Raw genomic sequence first — 24,200 nt, 5'->3', positions numbered from 1 at the left:
TTGGGCGCACTACGTAGGATTACCCTGGGTGGAATCGGTTACGCCTAGAAGAGATGATACACAATGGGTGTGGTTGCAAAATCCTGATGCTAGGAGTATGGTCCCAACATAATAGTCAGGTCCATGTATTTTTCATCCCATCCACGAGTGTACCAGGTGAGGCAGCCATGATGGGCGCACTACGAAGGTTGCACTGTGGGTGATGAACCATACAAGGACCCAAGGAATATATGGGAAAAGTGACACATGTGTGGCAGTATGATATACCATTTGTGAATAGATCCACATGAAGTACATCCTGCCCATGGAGGATGCACTTCAGTGGATGTATAGCACACCAGTATATCATACAGTGGATGTATAGCACACCAGTATAGTATACAGTTGAGGTATAGTACACCAGTATAGCATACAGTGGAGGTATAGCACACCAGTATAGTATACAGTTGAGGTATAGTACACCAGTATAGCATACAGTGGAGGTATAGCACACCAGTATAGCATACAGTTGAGGTATAGTACACCAGTATATCATACAGTGGGGTGGAATACATTTTACAAAACAGGGAATACTAAATACAGCAAACAGGGCTGCAGTTCGGCATGAGATTTACGGGTGACTGAAACATTTGAAATATGAAATGCACTGAATGAATAGATCCACGTGTTTGTTCATCCTGCCCAAGAATGAACCATCCGAGGCAGCAACCTGGGGCGCACTGCGTAGGTTACATCTGGCAGGGTGTGAAATTAGAGGAAGTATAACGTCCAGGTGGAGAAAAAAATAAATAAATAAATGGTTACCGCATTTTAAGTTAAAACCATGTTAAACTTAATCAGAAATGAAAAAATGATAGAGTGATCTGCAAAAAGCCACAGAGTCTCCTTCGCTCGAGTGTGTGGGTCTGTCGCATTCAGCAGTTTGTGGAGTTCGATTTGGCTGCAGCATGAGACAGCAGCCGAACCCAGTCTCAGGGGAGTGTAAATGAAGGTGGAGTGGCAGCATTCCTGTGTGTTCGTGAAATTGATTACATTTTGGTTAGAAAGTAGTCAAAAGTATAAATCCAGTTCGAGCTCTGGTTCTAACTCCATGCTTCAGATGACATGCTTAAGATGCAGGCTATAGTGGCAGGCCAAGCCTGTGTGTGCAGGCTTTAGAATGAGACCCTTTTGCAGGAGAGGTTAGGTCAGCTGGTACAGTGGGAGGGAATGTTTGAGTAGTTTGTTCAACAAGCTAATTAATGGTGGGGGAAGATGCAGCCTCACAGTTGGAAAACAAACTTTCAATACAGACTATTCGTTCAGTGAAAGGCATCAGATATGGAAGATGGCATTAGTTTACCTGGAAAGAGATGAAAGATGGTATTAAAACTCAGCTTCGGTTCTAACTCCATGCTTCAGATGACATGCTTAAGATGCAGGCTACAGTGGCAGACAAGTAAAGTAAAGAAGATGTGATATACACAGATGTTTGTGCTTAGGTTCTTTCTAAATGGAAGATAAAAATGCTTAGATAACGAACGTTCAGTCTACATAAAAGGAGCTCCCCACTTCATCCCTATTGGTTTCTATGGCTGATGATCCAGAGTCACTTAACAATTTCATTTATTTTACCATTGAATTAGGCAAATTAGTTATAATTTTTTGCAAAGAACGTAATATATACAATAGTATGGAACAGTGTAACATTTTTTCTTACCATATTTGTTACTGGTCCAAAGGGCTAAGCTATAGTGAGTTGTTGAAATCTTAAGGTTACGGTAGTTTACCATTCTACGCTACCATATCCCCAAATCATTGTTTGTTTTCAGTTTCCAAAGAAATATGCTGCAGTTCATATTAAGCAACATTGTAGTGCCCCCAGTTCCCATTATGCCAAATTATAATGTCCTCAATTCACATTATGCCCCACAATGTCCCAGGTCACAATATGATTCAGGGGCTGGAGCCTAAGAATACCCTGTACGTGCAGCCTTAGGAAATGTAAGGGTCTCCTAAACTCTTAGGGAACAAATTAAAATACAAGAGAATTATTTGGCGCTGGATGGAGAACATATGTAAATCATGAGTCTATTACACAGAGCTATAACTAGGCATTCCCTTACTCACCCATTTAGGGAAAACTATTTTACATGTATTTGGGAGGAGCCACAAGGAAGTCCGAGATTAATAAAGTATAACTGGTAACCTCAGAATTAATAACTACAGGTTTATAACATAGGAATAATCCAAAAAGATATAAAAGTTAATTATTTATTTCTTTATAAACGACATTTTTATAATACACTACCATTCTTTCCTGCACAAACATGTTTATATAATGAAAATTGCGCTCTTTAACCTCTGAAACATTCTTTTTTCCCTTATGCTATGGCAAATCTGCTATACACTGTGAGGTGGCGAGCTGGTAGTTGCAGTTTGTGTACTGTCCCTTTCTGTATTGAATACAGCATTACCTGTTCTTACAGCGCTGCTCAGCACTGATACTAATGAGAGCTGGGTGCAGGGGAGGCGGGAACCAGAAGAAGTGGGTCCTCTGAACCTCCAGGCCATATAGCAACGGTACCCCTTGCACCCACTATAGTTACACTGGTGTGCGTGGGTGAACTAAGCCAAAGTTTTTGTAATTTTTTTTCAATATTATAATTAAATAAGAGATTATGGATTATGCTTTAAATATAACATACATTGCAGACATTCCATAAGTCAACTTTTCATGCCCTGTATCAAGAAGGTGTGGGAACCCATGAATGTTCCAAATATACATAAACAGAAAACAGAAAGCAAGTGGTTACAATACATAATGGTCAAACAAAAATAAAATAATGCTGTAATAATAAGTGATTTTCATAGAATACAGCTGTGTCCTCATAAATCCAGCCTCAGTAAGCCACACGGCGCGAGTTGCCTGGCGCAGGTGAGCCACCAGGTCCCGTGCAACTCTACTAGCACCGAGCATCTTTGTTGTGTCTATGTTGCGGAAAATACGTCTTAGTCGCAATGCAATGGGACTAGGAAGCACCAGCAGACAGGGCTGATTAATGTGATATGTAACACTTGTATATCTGTGTGCACCTGAGTCTGTATACGAAGCACAACAGAACTTGGCGTGGAAAAAAGTCGTGGTCGCTGCATCGTAGTATTTCATATACAGTTTCAGAGACTCAGTCGCATATAGATTTTGCATCTCATTTTTGGCGAGGGTTTTTGTAATTCTTAGAATTTCAATTATAGACGCTTTATGGTTACTATCTGGGGGTATATTTACTAGTTTTTAGAAGTGGAGGTGTTGCCCATAGCAACCAATCAGATTCTACTTAACATTTATCCAGCACATTCTAGAGGATATTAGCTAGAATCTGATTGGTTGTTAGAAAGGGTAAACCCATGTCTATTGCAATGTTCAGCAGTATAACTGGGCATATCTTCCATTAGCAAAATTTGCTTATGCTATTAGCCAGGATTTATCCACCATTACTTCTGGTGACGAGGTTGTAATGTATACATTAGTAGCATGTAATGTAAGAGCATCCAAAAAAATGGAATAAACATACAATGTTTTTTTAACTGCTGTATTTAAAAATAAAAAATATACATATAGTAGAATGGCCGTTCTTAAATCAAATAGTTTTTCTGTAATTTATATATTCCAGTAAATTTATATTCCCATTTAATTCCATGTTTACCAGACATTTAATTTTTCTTTGCATGCAGAAGTTTGCAAACATTTGTCCAGAAGTTGGATATAAATATTTATATTAATACAAAGTACATGTACCTATTAGTTACTATGGAGATATCAGACTATTACATTTTAAATTACACTTCTTGCTTCTGAGCAGTTATAGTGCCTGTAATTAATTGCTGTGTATTTAGTTAATAGAATAAATGTCTTTTATTTTGCACTCACACGTTTTATTAAAAAATAATAATAATAATAGAGAATAATGTATTTCTGTAGCCTTAGAAGTGGAAAATGGTATTAAAGAAAGATCACCCTGCTATGGCTCTTCCAAGGTGTATGGAGAATATGCAAAGTTATAACTAGGTTTTTGAGAAAATTAGTCCCTTATTAGCTTATGGAAATAACAAGAGATTTAAACTTTAAGTCACCGCTATCCAAAAAAGACAAATTGTTTGAAAGTTGCTTTATTTGTATGTTAAAGAAGCAGGATTTAGAGCTAGGCTGTTTAAAATCTCTTACTCATTTCACCATTACAAAAACAGGATCGGTAAGAAATACCGACAGTCTGGATCCTAGCGGTCAGAATCCCAATGCCAGGACCCCAACAGGGTTAACATACCGACACTTGTTGGTCGGTATATTAACCCTCCCCCTCTCCCTCTCCCTACCCTAACCCTCCCTCCCTGCTGCCCAAGCCTAACTTTCTCCCCTAGTGCCTGAACCTAACCTCTCCCTCCCGCACCCTAACTCTAACCCTCCCCTCGTAGTGCCTAACCCTAACACTCCCCCTAGTGCCCCTTCCCCATAGTGCCCCCCTAGTGCCTAACCCTAACCCCTAAACCTAACCCTCCCCCCCAACCCCACCACTTACCTTTGGCATCCCGGCGGTCAGAATCCCGGCGCCGGTAATGTAAGTGTTGGCATCCCGCCTGCCAGGATGCCGAACATATCCCACAAAAAACATTAGCTATGCCTATATAAAAATCAACTATATTTGTGATTATGACATTCTTTTTTAAGAGATTTCAATATTCCCTGAGTGGCTTAAAAATATATCAATCCCGCCCAGAGGAATACCCCACGTGGGTCGAAACGCGTTGGCAACACCATCCCAAAAGAAACAAGGAAGCAAGGAACCGTACACCACAAGGACACTACACGCGAGCAGATAGCGCCTAGTGGACATCCAAACCAGCAGCTGACTCCGCCGAGAGACACCGGAGAAGAGGAGGACGCGACTACAACACGCTGGCAAGGGGAAGAGCGGACTCTGCTGAGTCCCTGGGAGGTGAGTCCACAGTGGAGGTAGGGGAGACGGTGTCTGGTTTCCAGCACCATAGCCGTCTCTCCCCCTCCTGCTGCATACCTGATTGTGGACCGGTGGGACACATCGCAGACTACCTAGTATTGACGGGTGAGCTGCGGGTGTGCTCTGCGGCCATATAAAGGTTTGGATACACACCTCCACACACTCAGACTAGGGTCCATACTACTTACCCCGGGAAGATCTAATTAATAACAGCCAACTGTGGATCATCCATCAGCAGCCCCATCTATTTAATTATTATTTAATTATTTATTTACAAGTGCCGGACGCCGCACCAACATTCAATTATATCACAAAACTGATTGTGAACTTTATGGTCTCCAGTTCCTGCTTCACCACTGAAGCACCATTGCTTCAACAGAACAATTATTGATTGATTTTGCTTTTTTTCTTGTTTTAATCAACCCCCCTCTTTTTGCCTTCAGAGACTGAACATTGCCATTATACGGCTTATATCCCACAAATTGACTGTCATTATTCAGTCAATGAACTACCATCCTTAGTTTATTAGCTTCCACCCCTACCCTAATAAAGTCTTATAACAATAAATCTAGTTTCGAAATATCAGTAATTCACATACCTACAACTAACACACACTATCCAGTTATAGGTTCTGAGCGCATTGTATTGATCTACGACCATAGATCAAGTATTTGCATTTAACATAGGAGGGCAGACACCCGTCCCAAAAGTGCAGCTCACCTCTAACGATTTTTTCCAGAATCCAGTGCGCAATATCTTTTTACATTTCTACTTAAAAATATCTTAATTAATGTTTTGTTTATCCAATGTTTTTGCTTTTATTTGCATGCAGGAGTTTGAAACCATCTCTCCACTTTCTGTACATAAATATTATACAAATACATTTTTAGATTGAAGCAAACTAACTGCAGCTATTAGTTACTAAGAAAATATTAGATTACTGTCTATTGTTTCAAATAGCACTTGTTGTTTATAAATATTAAGCCAATTGTCTTTTATTAATGCTACAGATAGCTAATACCATCTTTACGTTTACAGTACAATTTGGGAATGTTTTGGGGCAAATTACCGTTTTTTTAAGTCTCTTAATGTTCATTAAGTAATTTTCAATTTTAATCTGAAATAAAAAGGTTTCTTTATTGGTTATTATTATATCAGTTTATACATTATGATGAGAAGTTTTCCAAAATGTGAACTACTACAACAAATTTAGATAATCCCAAAATCTAAAAGTAGACAAGCTAATTAATGCAAACTCTGTATTAAATATGCCAACAAAAACACATAAAAAATATCTTGTTTTTAATCATTTTTTTTGTTTTCAAAATACATTTTCAATATTAGGGTTCAATAAAACTTTAGAAACAGCTCTATAACACAGTAGAAACAACTTTCCATTTAGTGTACCAAAAATGTATATAAATATTTAATGCATAATAAAAAGAAATATACGCATATACAATTCAGACAACACCTATAAGCACTAGAGTTATGTTTTAGTAAGAATCAAATTAATTTACCAGTATATTTTTGGATTGTGGAAAGTAACCACAGTACCTGGAGGAAACCCACGCACTCATGGGAAAAATATTCAAACCATACAATTATAGCCATTGTGGGAATCAAACCCAAGACCTCAGTTACGTGAGCAGTCACGCTAACTATTACATCAACAGTGCTACCCAATCATTGTGCAATTGTACCTGCCCAGAACCATGGTGAAAGATAATACTTGCACTGGCATATATGATTCTGTTGATGGTTTGCATCTGTTTGCAATTGAGCAAGTGCACCCTTGTTGTATTTAGCATAAATTAGAACTCCTGTTCCATCTTCATCCCACCTCTTCAGGCCCAAGTGCCAGAAACATGCAAATGCTTGCAGACTGGCATTTTACATAGGTTGCTGTACGTTATGCGATGTCATAAATATGTGAGCTTATTACTCTTCTGCGCACACCCCCGACATTTTTTGGGCTGTGCCTGATTCATCCAGGCATGATGGCCACAAACGCCTTGGGCCAGTTTCAAGATGAACACCTGCAGGTGCCAGAAGTGACAGTCTACTCCAGTGATTCCCAACCTCAGCCCTCAAGGCACACTAACAGTCCTAGTTTTAGTGATATCCATGCTAAAGTACAGATGGTTAAATCAAAATAACTGAGGTACTAATTAAGTCACCTGTGCTCAAGTATGGCTATCCTTAAAACCTGGACTGTTAGTGTGCCTTCAGGACCGTGGTTGGGAACCCCTGGTCTACTCCATGTAAACTGTCTATGATATGTGACATGCAAACTGCATCACTCCCAGGACACAAAGCATTACTAATTATATCAGTGAATGAGAAGTTCAAAAGCAAAATTAGATTTCTACACATTTGAAGTACTATATTAAAATAATGAACTGCAATTTTATAATTAATTTAATCACATGACCTCTGTTTCGCTGTGTTGAATTTGGCCTCTTCAAGCTACCCCAGAACCAGTGTGTTAAAAGCATATTTTCAGTGGGCTATTGGTGAAAGGAATCAAAAGGACATGGTGATAGAGTTCGACAAGGAGCATAAGTGACAAATGATTGGGTAATGATACTGAAAGAAGCTAATTAATCCACTTTACTTCCTTTTTCTTTGACTGTTTTTGTTACTCCAGTAATCCTGATCCTTCTAGTACTGCCTCCAGAACTGTCACCTACTGTATGGCTTATTTTCATGTATTTTGTTCCCTCTCTACCCAACCTTCAGTCAGCTGTAGTAAATAGGTGCAGAATACATATTGGCTTAAGATTTTAGCTAAAGTAAAGAAATCATATTCATACATGTACTGTATAAAGTGTCACAAAGGAATTTCTCTTGTGGAATTGGCAACACTGTATGGCTAAACTGTGCATGCTTACTCAAAGTAAACACAGCATCTATCTATCTATATATCTATCTATCTTGACCTTGTTTTGGGTGTATTTATATACTGTATGCCTTTTTATATTTTGCATTCATTTTACAGTTCCTAGTTTAAATTATTTCTACAGTATAAGTAAAGTAAGGATGCTGTAATACTATAGACAAATGGATTTTTATAGTTACCAATGGATGCATTAGCAAAATTACCTTTAAGTGGCTTGTTTTTAACACTTAGGCGTGCTCTTACAGTGCTGTGATACAGTGGATCACTCTTAGTTGAACACATGAACTTAATACGAGCAGAAATTGCATTACATTGCTGAGCAGCTCAGTCACTCTGTGCTCTCCTCAACAGCCTCATTTACCAAACTGTAGTGCTCAGATGCGATGTCCTTTGATGGCACACACTGACTCAGAGTAGTAGAGTTTAAGTTCTTAACTTTACGATTGCTGTTCCTTAGTTAACCCAACTAACTTCCAAGGGCACAAAAATAGGGTATGGATTACCTGGGCCTCAATGGAGGCATAACTATGTCTCCCTGAGTTTATAATAATTCTCTGCTATGTGCGCACGGGATGCAGTTATTATACTTACAGCCAGCATCCCGGCTGTTGAAATCCCATCACCAGAATGCCACTACCCGGCCAGAAGACCGGCACTGGAATACTGACAGTAGTGGAGATGCTGACGGCGGAATCCCCACAGCCAGGATGCTGATCGTAAGTATAGCGGGGACGTAGCCGAGGGGGAGAAGGATTAGGTTTAGGCATCACGTGGGGGGGGAGTTAGGGTTAGGCACTAAGGGGAAAGGATTAGGTTTAGGCACTAACGGGGAGGGTTAGGGTTAGGATACAGGAACAGAGGGTTAAGGTTAGGGGGAGAAGGGGGGAGGGTCACCATACTTGCCAGACCCGTGTCAGGGTCCTGAGCATCGGGATTCCACTATCAGTATATTGACAGCATGTATACAGTCTGCCTGGATTTCATACCGATTCCGTGCACACAATAGCTGTAAGCTGAAAATGTGGGCATGACCACACCCCATTAGATATCAAAAGTGTGAGTCTTCGAGGTCTATAGTTGCCCATTGCATGTTACACTGTGAATTGCTCATCCTGCCCCCACTGTAACCTATGTAACCACCCTAGATGGCTGCCTCTCCTGGTACTTCAAGGGTAGGATGAGCAACCCAATGAAAATCTATACAGTGGGTATCCTGCTCATTGTATCCTTGCATGTCTTACCTCCATGTTTATTCGCACATTGTAACATGTAGTGCACCAAACATGGCTGCCTTGTGTGGTGCTTTGTCTAGAATGAAAAATGCCTGGTTCTGATGAACTTGCAAGGAACTCGCCCAGTATTTCTATATCTCCCATTATGTGTCATAATTTCCAAGCTTTGCCTATTCTGGCCAGTGTAAACCTATGTAATGAACCTGACACGGCTGCCATACCTGGATCCTTCATGGGTAGGATGAATAATCCTTGCAACTGAATCAAAATAGCTGGCACACCTATTGTATTATCTACATCGTCTCTGTTTTTCATGCAAAGCTAAACCTCTTTATTATGTCCATCTTTCTGTACTGCATTATGTTCATACTATCTGTAAAAAAACGCTATATAAATAAAATTATTATTATTATTATTATTATTATTTGTGAATTGTTAAAAACCAGTTCCCCACAACGTCCTTTTGTGTGTGGTACATCAGCAACAATACAATATATGGGGTCGATTCAAATTTTTGGCAATGTGTTGTCGGACATTACCATGATGTCTAGCTGCGCACGTTACCATTGAATACAGTTGTGATCCTCACTGATTATCCTGTGCACCTTTATGGGATATGAAGGAAAATTTGTGAAGATGGATGGTGGAGTGGTGCACTCTGTGAATGTGCCCAAGGCGCAATGTGCACATGATTAAGAGTTGGATCCAGCGGCGGCTCACTCATCTGTTCCTGCCTCCTGGCTGGGTTCCGGTGCCTGTGCAATTGATCTGACAGGCGCCGGGACCGTCACATGTGCTCTAACGGCGGAGAGTTGCACATGCTCATGCCTAACCGGCTCCTTGGGGCTGCATTGTCTGCAGCCCCAAGGAGCCAGTCAGGGCTGGTGGAAAGACAGAGTAGCTGCTCTCTGATAATAATAGCCTGGTTTGGCAGTCCCAGGGTGAGGAGACACCTCTCCCTGGGGCTGCCTGTTGTATATGTGACTGGCAGGTGGTGCTTCCAATAGGAAGCCACTGTTAGTCACACAGTGGAGCCAGTGCAGTTACGGACTACACGGAGGTGGTGGATTTTGCTGGGGAGGGCTGCAACCTCACAGTCCCTAGGCAAAATCCACTACTGGTTGGGTCCAAGTCCAAATGTGGAGAGATCCCACTGATATCTGCAAACTGTGCTTGCACTGCTGTAAGCAATCACAGTGCACATGCACCGTATCATACATACTGCATTCACTATTACTTACTTCTACTCTTTGATCCAGTGATAAGAGGTACTGGAGAACCACCTAGGGCTTTGAGCATTACTTCAAGTGCCCACCAGTTCTCCTGATCTATGGCTATACATTTTGCTGATCTTTGGGGACCAAGGCATTGACTACCTTCATGAAGCTATTGTCATGAACCCATGTAAGAGGGTTTTGTTTATCACTTATGAAATATATATATATATATATTTTTTTTCCTATTGGGCTTCTTTGTGACTGACCAGGCACTGAAAGCATACAGGGAAGGGAGGAAGGGGGAAGAACATGGGAGAAACATGAGGAAAAGGGGAATAACATGGGGAGACTGAGGAACAGGGAAAGAATAGAGGGAGGAGGGAACAAAAGGGGAATAACAGTGGGAGACTGGAAGAACAGGGGTAAAAAGGGTGAAATGGGAGGAAAAGGGGCAGAACATGAAGATACAGGAAAAGGGGAACAACAAGCAGAGACAGAAGGAAAGGGGGAAGGAAATGGGAAGACCAGAGACACGAGGGAGATGGGGAATAGTGGAAGAGAGTAGGGGAATAGAAGGGGAAAAGAATCTCTGCACAACAGTTAGCAACCCAGCAACTGACAGGTCCAAAATACTAGTCATTATTTATAATAAAATGTATTTATTCAGCTGCTGAAGATGGAAAGTGGTGTATAAAATACATACTACTAATATTAATACATAGACATTGTTGGTTGGCAAAAGGCTCCATTGAGCGTGTAATCAGCAATATTCAGTTGAGACAAAAGTAAAGACTAAATATTCATCTTGTTGAGGTCCCCAGTCTAACATTTTATATTGCAACTTTTAAGACCTCATGAAACAGACAATAGTATTAACCTACCCGGCAAATTAAAGCTAATGGCTTTGAAAAACTATTCAAATGCATGTGCATATATTTTTCAGATATAATCTATAGCATTAATCAATAGCAATAGGCCATTAAACATATCTCCTACCAGTTCACTTTCATACTAATGTACATTGCACTGTGTGTCACGGATGCTGGCAGTCACTGGGTGTGTGTGAATTTTCAGCAACAAACCGAGATCACAGGCCTTTTAAATTGTAGAACCTCTTTTAGTTAGCGGGGGTTTGTGTAATCCATTGCTGTAATTGCACTGTTAAAGGATTTTAATTTTTAGCTAACACCATACAGTATATGTATTAAGTAATGAGGGTGAAAAGATAACAAAAGAACCAATACAATAATTAACTTGAGCATACATTTTTTTGGTTTAACATGTGATATGATGCTATTATTATACCTCACATGCTCACCTTTGATGCTTCTTCACTCTGGGGTAGATGTGCTAAGCCTTGGAGAGATATAAAGTGAAGAGAGTTAAAGTACCAATCAATCAACTCCTAACTGTAATTTTTCAAACACATTCTATAAAGTGACAGTTAGGAACTGACTGGTTGGTACTTTATCTCTCTCCACGGCTTAATACATAGGACCTGATTCAGACCCGCTCGCTAGATGCATTCGCTCGCTCGATGCGTATGCAAATTCAGCAAGGCAGGTGATCGCACGGCAAGGCATTAGCACGTCCACTATGTCTTGGCGTGCGATCGCTTTGTGTATGCAGACACCCACCAGCCAGTCTTAAAATGCAAACTTGCGCATGTCATCTCCAGGAAGTGTACGCAACCATCTGTGACATCAAGTAGTATCGGATGCTATCGCAGCACTTGTGCTAAACCATACCCTCCCACAAGCACTGCGAGCACTTCAGTGTAAAATCCAGCCAGTTGACGTGTACTATGACGCTGCCTCTTAATTATGCACGCCTCTGAAATGGCGGTAAGACGCTCAGGCACGCCTGCGTTCGCACCTCCACCCCCCTGTTCTTAATGGCCAGCATCTATCACCGCCCACAAACAGCTTCTCCTGTCACTTATTCAGCCGGGCTGTCTATGCGCAGTGAGTGGACGCTTCCCGATCTCTCGCAGCAGTTTGCGCACACGCACTGCGATGCGTACGCATGCACACAATGCGAACCATCAGTAGCTACGAGCGAACGCATCTTAACGAGCGGGTCTGAATCAGGTCCATAGACCACTCTCTGCTTTTTCTTAACTTATAGTGTTGCACACTTCCTTTTCGGACCGTATGTAACCTAATAAAACGACAAACATATAATAACAAATAGAAATAGTTTTATAGTGAAAATGACAGTTATAGTTCATGTTACATAAAACAACTATATTTTAGTTAGAACTATCCTTTAATCTTTATCACAGCACTGTGGAGCTCTAACACAAGTTGATACCGTGCCTGCGCAGCACTTAGGTGGGCGGCCATCTTGGAACAAGGAATGAATCCTCTCTGTAGCCGCTAATCCCTGACCATGCATGCTCAATGCAGCTTTGGTTGCATGCGCAGTGGCCTAAAAATGCTCTACTGCATCCAACATCATCATTGAGTCGATCTATGAATCAGTCCTCATTACAGTAAGGGTGTGCCGCAGCAACAGTGGGCTACGCAGAGTCAGATGAAAGAGTACATTCACCTGTTTCCAGATGGATTATTTGCACCAATATTAGGCTTGGGCAGTGTGCACTGATGATAAAGACATGAGAAAACCAAGTATATGGATTTCAGAGGGGGGGTCTCCTCGCAAAGATACACACAACTCTGGGAATGGGCGAATGTACACATTAAGGCCCTGATTCAGAGGCGCTCGCTATTTGCAAGCGCACGCTCTGAATCAGGGCATTTTTTTTAAATCCCGGCCTCCAGGCTGTTCGCTAAGCTGTGGGTGACCACCCACAGCTTTATTGGGCGGCCTGGCAGTGGTAGGGTCTCATCCACTGCAAGCCCCAGTGAACTTCCTGCTCTAATAGAGCAGGAAGTTCACAACTGACATCACATGTGATGTCAGTAGGGCCACCCACAAACAGCAGGCGTTCCTTCAGGAACGCCTCCGTTTGTGCAGCCACCCCCCCAACCCGCCTACAAAATGGGGCGAGCTGTCGATCAACATCAACAGCCACCCCGTTTTGCTGCGAGCCCCCAGCGAGTGAAGTTCTCACTCGCTCCAGGGCTCGCGCACACGCAGATAAAGATAATGTGTATGTGTGTATGTAATAGATTCCAACTACAACTACTGTATACATCAATTGATATAAAATCATATAAGCCTATAGTTTGACATGTGGATGAAAATTCTGTGTCTCCTATTCTCCCACTAACTACACCAAAATGTTTGTTTAGCTTAATTATGATATAATTATCAGCACTGAATCTACTTAATCAAGAATCCCACTCCCTACCAGGGGCTGGCTGGCAACTTTTAGCCTGGGGGAGAATATATGGTTTACTACAAGCGCTCAACAAAAGAAAACAGACCTGCGGTCTAACAGCAGCCAAGAACTTGGGTGTACATACCCAAAGTCAGCAGAATAGCAGCATATGAAAAAGGGGTCCCAGGAAATGGAAGTCCTGTTTAAATCAGTGTAATCTTAGATCTGATGTCACATGCCGAAGCGTAGGATGTGAAGATGCATGCAATAGAGGGGAGAGGGGATGAGGGAGGACCCTGCTTGTAACAACTTACAATGTTATGGTACAGTCTCTGTGTGATCCTCTCCCAGAGAATTAAAGAGCCCAGTGCAGAGCTTCGGTATGAGTTAGGGGTCTGCAGGAGACAGACAAGGGGCCTTCATTCATGTATTTTGTAAAATGAATACGGTTACATGTTCCAATATATTTTATTTTAGACATTTAGGTTTCATTTTAAACAATAAATTTTACCTTTCTGAGTTTAGTTTAAAAAAATGTAAGCTTTCTATTTTAGAATTATACTGTTTTTTGTTTTTTGTAACTATTTATAGTAGAAAAACAAAAACTTACTTATTTCATTGAGATTAGAACCGTTATATAAATATAATAACTTTCTCACCACCATAGCATTACAGAAGCAAATCATTTCTGCTTTGTTCTCCTGTATTCTTCCATATTTATCGGTAAATATAATGTTTCATACTGTAGGTAAAGAGGCATTTAAAGTTACTGTACAAGAATGTCAAGTAGACTTGTCCAAACTCTATTTCATTTTTCATAATTTTATTTTCGTCTTTTAAAAAAAGGTGTTTGAACTCCATCAATCAGTGACTATAATAGAGAGGTAGCGCTTAGTCATGTTTAATAAAAAAAAAGTCTATTGTCCATAAAAAAACCCAATCTGTTAATTACATCTCCTGTGAGTAGACCAAAAAATACAGCTCTCAGGATAATTAAGTCAGAAGAACACCATGACCTATACCAGGGTCACTGTGCTTATACTGTAGTCATGATGCAACTGTGGTCAGCTTTGAAATTATGCATGGTATTTAGTAAATCCTATTGTATGAGAAAATACTATTTACTCATGTTATAACTAGAGATGTGCACTGCCACTGACCCCCGTGTTTTGGTTTTGGATTTGGATTTATCTTTGTCTTCTGGATTTGGTTTTGCAAAACCAAGTGTTTTGGATCTGTATTTTTTTTTAAAAATTACAAAAAGTTTTTAAAAACAGCTAGAATCATGTCATTATTGCAATCTGAAATTCGGATTTAAAATCTGGATTACGAAACTCTGGAAAATCAGAACCGTGACTCAGATAATTACTTGTATGTTTTATTTTAAACAAGACATTTTACCTTTCTGAGTTTAGCTTAAAAAATGGTATGCGGTTCAGGAGATTAGAACTGCGACTCGGATCTGTCCGGACTCGTGAAATTCAAGTGGATTCGGTTTCTGGAGAACCGAACTGCACATCTCGGTATATTGTTGAAATTAGGTATAGTTAATCTTGCAAGGAAGGTGGTCGATGTTTGTTGTGTCATTCACATTGTCCTATTCTCGTGCTTTGATCTGGCCGTAGTGTTCTGTTAAACCACTGAGACACAAACATTATAAGGGCTTGATTCAGAGGCACATGCAATTCAGCACAATGTCAATGTTCATGTAGCGATTATTTACTACTGCGCATGCGTGAAAAATGCACAAAACTCCTTGCGCGCTGCATCAGCCTTTCTGCGGTGCCACGTCCTTCAAACTATGGAGTCATTTATGGAAGCATCATCCAATTAGATGCCTTTTATGTGTGGTTTTAATAGTTAGGTTTTTTTTTTTAGTCCATGGTATTTTTATTAACTCTTTTTTTTTTGGGACCATAAAACTGTCTGTACATCTCCCTGTATACACAGTAATGCATTCATGTCTACCCTTCCACAATGGTCGGGAGGCTCCTGAAAATTGGGTGGTGCTCCCTGCTGCCCGGAAAGTTGGCTAAGTCTTTTCGGATGCTGATGATGTAGTTAGCATTGAATCATATCATCATGGCTCCGTTCCCCACTTCAAAATGCCAATAATCATGCCATTGCATAGTGGGTAGGGTCATCATGCCCCAGACTTGCCCTCCTACACCAAGCCCAGCCCCCCCACAGTGCCGACTTGGCTGTTCCCTATTGGAGGAGATAGCCAAAAGGTCAACAAATTTGTAGTAATGTTTTGTGGTAAGATAAAGCTATGTTATATTATAATTTCTGCTAATATTAATCTACCAATATACTGTATAGTTCAACCCAAAACCCCAGTATAGGGATGCATCAATGCTAGCAATCACTGTGCCATTGTGCTGAACTCTATTACTCATATCATACACTTTCTCGCTGTGTGAATGATGTTATTCCCTGAGAACCAGACCCACCCGAAAAAAGATGGCACCCGCCATCCCCAGCCACCTAACCCCACCGGCACCCCCCGCTGCCAACACCGCAGGCACCCCCACTGGCAGCATACACCACCTCTGCCAACACTGCTGACCAATGTACTGAGGACAACATCAGCGACCCCCACACTGCGGACACTGCCGACACTCCCACAGTGAGGACACCACCAGCACCCCTGCACTGCCAACACAGTCAGCAAACCTGCAATGAGGACACCGCTGGCACCCCCGCACCGCCGACACAGCCAGCAAACCTGCACTAAAGACACCCTGGCACCCCCGCACTGCCGACACAGCCAGCAAATCTGCTCTAAGACACCGCTGGCACCCCTGCACTGCCGACACAGCCAGCAAACCTGCACTAAAGACTCCGCTGACACCCCACACTGCTGACATCACCGGTACCCTTCACTGAGGACACTGCCAGTACAGCAGCACTGCCATTCCATGTACTGAGGATAACTTCAGCAACCCCACTCTGTCGACACTGCTGTCACAGTAAGTGCACTATTGGTGTATCCAACCCACACTGTATAGCACACTGTATCCGTGTTGGAAATTAGAAACTGAACTGCCACATGTTAGTGCTGCCCACTGTGTCACTTAGCTTAGTCAGCCAGCTAGCTGTATGCAGCCTTTTGGTCTTAACTAGATTAAGCAAATAATATTGTGAGGTGCTCAAAATTGATTGGAAATTACTGGAAATAAAAGTTATTGAGGTTAATTATACTGTAGGAACAAAAACAGGCCCATTTAATGTGATTTTAGCTGTTTTTATGATTTTTTAAGAAAAAATCCAGATCCAAAACCAAAACAGAAAAACAAAACACGGAGGTGAGGTTTTGGCAAAACCATTCCATATCCAAAACCAGGGGAGATCCAGATCCAAAACCAAAACACGGGGCTCGGCGAACATCTCTAATATATATACCTTATAGCTATGTTTATCTCCAAAACTTTTCTATCTTCCATCTTTGTGCCATAGAGAACATTACTAAAAGTGCAGAAATTAGTCTGATAACTTCTAGGCTTATATAAAGCAGATTGCGCCATGCAGCTGGCCTTTAGCATAAATTGTAAATGGGCCATAGAGAACAATGATGCAATCCACTAGGTTCCTTTACACACATTTGTATTCTATTTATTAATGACAACATCACTCTTGCAGTAAAGAGTCTCTACACAGTAGTTTGCGCCTTTGATTTGTCTGTTGTTTTAAAGATTTGGGTCCTCATTAGAGATGTAGCTGAATGGACCTTGCTTGCAGACCATTACCCGTGATTAAGTAAACCACATTCAAGGCACTTTTTCATTTTTTTTCCTTGGCCCCTAAGGATGTGTGAAGGGCTGTGTCCATCTTGTGTTTGTCAGCGTGCTTGCCTGGTAATGATGCCAAAGAACCATATGTCATCAGTTCAGCCCAGTGCACACCTTAGAAAGTAAGAGGGAATATTGGAAAACACTTAAACGAACCACTTTCCAGGTCAATTAGTTAGAGTTTATCCATAGATTATTACATTAGCCACAGAAAGATTACCTTTAAGTCACAAACTGACCTCTAATTGCATGTCCCCAAAACATATATTTTTCTTACATTTTCGTCAGGCTACAGTGTTAACCTTCTCTTTGCTGTCCTAAGCTTCTCATAGAGTCCAGCTGTTTATGTGCCGTGCTTCGTGCAGACATATGATAAACTATTTTTCACTTATATCAGGTTTATTTGCAAAACGAATGATCTATATTGCAGAATTCACTCAAACAGGGAATCGCCAGCTACATAATTTAACATTAAATGGTCCTGGCTATATCAAATCCTGTTACATCACATCATCAAATAGAATACTGCACAAATGGCCTGATTCTGCGTGGCACGCAAAGGAGCCGCAAATCCCAGTGGCTGCCGCAGTCAGACTTCGATCCATGTGCTAATGAGCATTTTAGAGCTTTTATGCAATAAAGTATTACAACATGCAGTGTGTGAGTTTTGTGTTTATTTTAATATGTTGTTTTCAGATGGACTACAGGTGCCAGGAGCCCTTAATGCCCGGGCATGGTGGCACTTGTTGTTCTACAAGTTCCATCATGCCGGGGCAGGCTTGCTAGAACCTGTAGTCTGCTTGTAAGGAACTATATTCTTAACTATTTACTTACTATTACCCAGTTACCCAAAGCCCAGGGGTTGCATGGATGAGCCCTGTGTTTGCGCACGTCTCTAATAGTTGCACCACCCTCTGCTTCTTTCTGCAGCTACCATCATTAGTGTCTGTATTACTTCATGCTGGGTACAAGAGATCTGCCAGAAATAGGCGTTCCCCCTGCCTACACACAAGTCAACATAGAACAGAACACTGGCTTTATGCCAACAGTACTCCCATGATACTCCTACAAGATAGGTCTTTTGAATGGGTTGGGTACGGGATGCTAGTGCTCGGGATCCCAGCAGTCAGAATCTCGATGCCGACATCCTGACAGGGTTAGGATACTGACACCTGTCGGTCAGTATCCTAACTCTCCCCCTCTTTCCACCACTGACCCTCCTTCTGCCTAAACCTAACCTCCCCCCTAGTGCCTAAACTTAACCACCCCCCTAGTGCTTAACCCTAACCCTCCCCTTTTAGTGCCTAATCCTAACCTTCCCCCTAGTGCCTAACCCTCCCCCTAACCTCAGTACTTACCGTCAAGATGCCAGCGGTCGGGATGCAGCAGGATTCGGACAGGTGTTGGGATTTCGGCACTGGTATTCTAAGCACCGGCATCCTGACTGTTGGGATTAAAACCACATCCCCTTTTTGAAAGCATTGGCATTGTTACCACCCAGTAGCCACTTATTTGTTTTCACTATGTTTCCCATGTTGGAGATGTGGAGTGTGCTAGGGGACATTACCAGTTCTGTATGGGGATTATAAGGCTGGAGTCGCAGGGAGGTATCATGATACTTGATGTGAAGGGATGATGCTATTTAGGCTCATAATAGTTCACCTGGAGATGCTCCCAAAATTGACCTTGAACTTCCTGTATCAGATATATAAGGAGAGATTGGGGTGGAGAGAAGACCTATATATGCCAATGGAAGTGATGAAACGTGTCAGTTACAAACCCTCTAGAAAGGACTTTTTACTTTTTCAAATGTGCTGGATTTTGTAGCCCTCTTAAGCATATTTTACAACAAGCTGAATGTGTAATATCCTTGTGTGAAGACCTGGCGAGAAATGTATTCTCACTCATCTCACTCATCTTATAGATACATAATTGGCGGAGCAACTATTGCAACAAATGTTAAATTCCTTGCTACTGAGACTGTACCATCTGCTCAATTTCTCTTACCACAATATATGGAACATTTGAGATTATAACACAGCACCAATTCGATTAAATAAATATTTACAGTGATTCCAGTTTTCTATGCACTTATCATTGGGCACAGGTGACTCATTTATTGGTATGTTTTTTAATTCACTATGAAAAACTAAGTAATACTACAGTATGTTTCCAGTAATTTTTTTAAAGTGTATATATCAATTATTGGCTATTTTATTTTATATGTTTTTGTTTAAATTGTAGAACACATTTTTTTGGATTGCACCCTTTATATTTTTGTCAGCTTCTCTCTAAAAGCTGTTATTTGCTTCCCACAGAAACAGTAGCTGAAGATTAAAAACTAATATATCTGTTACATACATTAAGGCTAAACATAATTGAATATATCATAATAGTCCAACCCCACTGTCTTGAAAGAAACAGTAGGGGTACAAAGTACAGTATTTACAGTCCCTATTATTTATAACAAATGAGGTGCTAGCTGGTACAGGTGAAATTTCCCCCTAATTTAATTACATTTGACCTCTATTGGCTCGCTGAACCCCAAGCACATTTTTCCTTCCACAGTTTGTTCACTTTGGCCCGGTGGTATGGTAGACAGCTGCTAAGAGTTCCTAGATCTACTAGCAGAGTTTCATGAGTAGGGGCATGCAGTTACACCAGCTTGGGTGGCATTTAATGCCTTTATGCAACAGAGGATGGGGCAAAAGGGACACTTGGACACTTTAGCAAACAATTTTGGTAGCAATGTTGTCTGCAATCTTTCGGGTACTTTCCCTGTCCCCAAATGACCAATCACAGGGGGACACTTCTGGGGCAGTCTGGTGGAGCTTCTGGGTGCCATTTTTTGTAGATGGCCTTCTGAATGGGGTGTTGACCAGAAAGGGTTCCTTGAACGGTCTCGTATTCATGTGGACTCTCCTCCCTCACATACCCATGTGAAATCTGAACAGTTGCAGGCAAACATGCCCAATATCTCTTTCCCAATGTCCTGTCCCCCATCTCAAATAATTTGGTGGTGACCCTACATGTAGGCAGGGTGGACCTCCTCTTCCCTGCTACCAAATCAAACTGTTACACTATTACTCTCTCTAGTGCATCAGAGTAGTAGGAAGCATCATACGACTTAGATGGGATGACCAGTTGGCAAACAAGTGTGGAAGGTCCTGTGGGGGCCTCTCAAATGAGGTCATGGGTCCCAAGAGTTGGATCTGCAGTGCATGGTCAAAGGACAATACCCACTCCAGCACAGGGGTTGGAGGCTTGGAGCAGTGGAGAGGTATCCTAGTAGCTTAGTTGAAGAGATGACACCTGTGAACCCCTACTGTTAGTCCACCTGCTCTTTGTCCAGATAAATGGGTTTTCTTTTAGCCTAACATGGTAGGTGCAGCTTCCTTCATTGAGAGTTACTCCCAGAATGACTAGAGTAGCTTATCCTCAAAGATTGGCTGATTGTAACTTCATTTGGACAACAGGAAAGAAAATAAAGTGCGTGCTGGCAAGGGGGTCACAGTGAGCCCCCTCAGAATGGTGCATAACCAGTGGGGGGTGTCATCAGCTTGATCGCTCCCCATAGAGGCATAGGAGCCTGCTGTGGCAGCTTCTTAGCAGCCGTGAGCATTGTCCCAGTGCAGCCCAGCACACAGCAATGTGTGCTGGGCTGCTGTGATGTAAGAGGTAGTGGGAGCAGTGCCAGACCCGGGCCCCTCCAGCAAGCCTGGGCCCGGGTAATTAGTACCCGTCCCCCCCCTCTTGGCTCATCTGTACTTGGTGTCCAATATTGTCCATATTGGAATAGATAGATAGATAGATAGATAGATAGATAGAATTTATTGTGTGCTAGTTGACTTTATTTGTTGTGTATGCTCCTGTTATTGTATTTATTTATGTGTTCAATTCAGGTTCCCTTTTAAACGATTGCCATAGAAAGGGTCTCTAGGGTATATAGTTGGCAAATGTCCCTAATTTCATGTAAGCAGTACAGAAAGATCAACATGATACCTGGCACCTTATTGTCACATTCACATTAGAGGGGAGATATTTCTCAATTGGCAATTCCTAATTTAGCAGTTGAAGAGGCCTGTATCAGAATATATACCATAGCTAACAAGTGATCAGCCACTTTCCAAGCTTTCATGATGTGTTGCTCCACCTAGAGGCAGAGCGCAGAATACCTGTGACGCAGAGAGAGTACAACATCATCTGGGATTGCCAATAAGTATGTTCCAGCATCCAATGTCTTTCTTCCCAGTCCTCAGACACAAAGGGGCAGATTCAATTAGCCTCGGGGTTTTCCCCAATGCTAATTGCCACGACGGACCAATTAAATTACCGGGGATTCCCCACGGTCGGGTTTCACCTCGCAGCTCATGGAGGTGTGAGGTAAAATCCTCGTAAAAACAACCAAATCGGCCTCGCGCGCGGGGAAAAAACCCATTGATTCTGCAGTTTACGCGGAATCCGTGTGCTTCTGCACGTGAGACACGATTTTATGGTGCGGGAAAAAGGCAATTTAATTGATTACCTTTTCCCCACACCGTGGAGATTTTCAACAGCATTTAGTCGTGGGGAAACCCCACGGCTAATTCAATCTGCCCCATAGAGAGAAAAAACTCTATACCCTGGAATGAGATCCTCAACAAATATTATGGAGGTATAGCTAAGCAAATAAGCAAAATATGAAAAATGGTTAACAGAATATTCACTTAAGTTTTCATGTTACATTAGCAAAATTGGGCCTTAAGCTTCCTATGTCATTGCCTGCAGCAATCATATGCCAAGTCAATTAGAGCATTTGAGAACAGCTGGTGCGCAATCATTGCTTTGCACTATACCTACAATGGCTACGTGATCGCTACCTGTTTGTTATCTTAATGTTACCCTAAGTTAAAGGGAAGATGTATCAAACCTTCGAGAAAGACTTAGTTGAGAAGTTGCCCACAGCAACCAATTAGCTTCTGTTGCTTTCTAGACTGTGCTGGATAAATGACATTTGGATTCTGATTGCTTGTTAGGGGCAACTTCTCCAGTTTATCTCTCTGGAAGGTTGGATACATCATCCCTACAGTTTCTTTGCTCTTGTTTGGTCTCCATGTAAACTAACAGCAGGTACAATATACAGTATCAACCATGTCATCACATTCATTAAAATATAGAGCTACATTACTCTGTATTGTCCCCATTTATGTCATATGAGGTTTATTTACTAACATTGCATTTAAGTGTGATTTTCCAATAAAAAACAGTCAGCAATTAGAACATATCTGTCTTGTGCAAATTAGTCAAGGAGAGCAAATGGCTGTCTTTTTTTAGTCAATGTAAATTTGCAAATAAATGCATTATTAGCAAATAAACACCAGGAATGTAGAGATGAGCAGTTTGGTTTTCCTAAAAACCTGGTTCCAAGTCAAATCAAGTCCTGGCTCAGATCACTTTTGGGATTCTGAGTAGAACCAAGTCCCAGCTCGGGGATATCCGTAAATTAGGAATTTGGATCGAAAAACCAGATGTCAGGTTTTGGATTGCATCTAAACAGAACCAAAATACTTACTCTACCTACAATGGGTCCAGGTCAACTCCCATCCTCTGTCCCCACCCCCATCCGCCATCTGAGCCCCCCCCCCCGCTATACTGACCCTTCTTTAAGCTGTCATGTCTTGCTGTTAGTGGGCGTATTTGGGAGTGGAACATGCCTGCAGCACATGCATTGACTTCTACTGCACATGACATCCTCAATTACTATATAGATAGTATAAGCAGTAGAGGACACAACCCCATGGTAAGTCTCCTGTCTCTCTTTTTGGCAGCTGCTCTCTCTGTCCGGTGTACTGATCGAGGTCAGATACCCACAAATAGAGGATTTGGTAGGAGAAACTGCTGCCACTGGGAATGTGCAGTAGCTCCATTCCATCCCGTGTATATATTACATGTTCTGGATGCAGCTATAGCACAATCGTATTATACTTTTCTGCTTTTGTGGACATAAGTCAAGACTTAGGAGGAAGGTGGGTTTTCCGGGCAACTAGAAACTAGACATGAGCGGTTTGGGTTTCCTAAAAAATGAACACACTGGAACTTTAGGCTTCATAGTCCTGGCACAGATCACTTTTGGAGTTCCGAGTGGAACAGAGGGCCTGATTCAGAGCCGGACGCTCTGACCAGAGTGCTCGCTCTGAAGCAGGGCCCTCCTTCATGGAAATGGAGCAGCCTCCTGGCCGCTCGCATAGCTGTGGGTGACCACCCACAGCATATGCGAGTGGCCAAAAAGATGGTCGCGATGGTCAAGACCATCGCGACCATCGGGCTTGCGACGGAGACCCTGCGGTAGGGTCTCGCTGCCGCAAGCCCAGGAGTGATTTTGGCTCTATCAGAGCCAAAATCACTCCCACTGACATCACTATTGATGTCAGTGGGGCCGGCTTCAGACGGTAGGCGTTCCCATTGGCGTTCCCCCGGCACGCCCACCAAAGGGGGCGTGCTGTCAATCAACATCGACAACACGCCCCCTTTGGTGCGAGACCCGGAGCAACAGCTTGGTTGTCGTTGTCCAGGTCTCACGCATGCGCACGACGGAGCTCCCTCCATCGTGCGCATGCACATTGGGGGAACATCGACCCGCTTGCGAGCGTCCTGCGCTCGCGAGCGGGTCTGAATGACCCCCAGAGTTCCGGCTTGGGTCTGCTGTAAGTTCTGAACTCGGATCTAATAACCGGTTCTCAGGTTGGATTGCATGTAGACAGGTCCAAATGAATTGATTTTAGCAGTGTTTATCAATTTT

The sequence above is a fragment of the Taudactylus pleione genome, unplaced genomic scaffold (assembly GCF_031769625.1).
Source record: "Taudactylus pleione unplaced genomic scaffold, aTauple2 ptg000355l, whole genome shotgun sequence".
NCBI classification, from domain to species: Eukaryota; Metazoa; Chordata; class Amphibia; order Anura; family Myobatrachidae; genus Taudactylus; species Taudactylus pleione.
Note: the sequence above shows the minus strand (reverse complement) of the source record.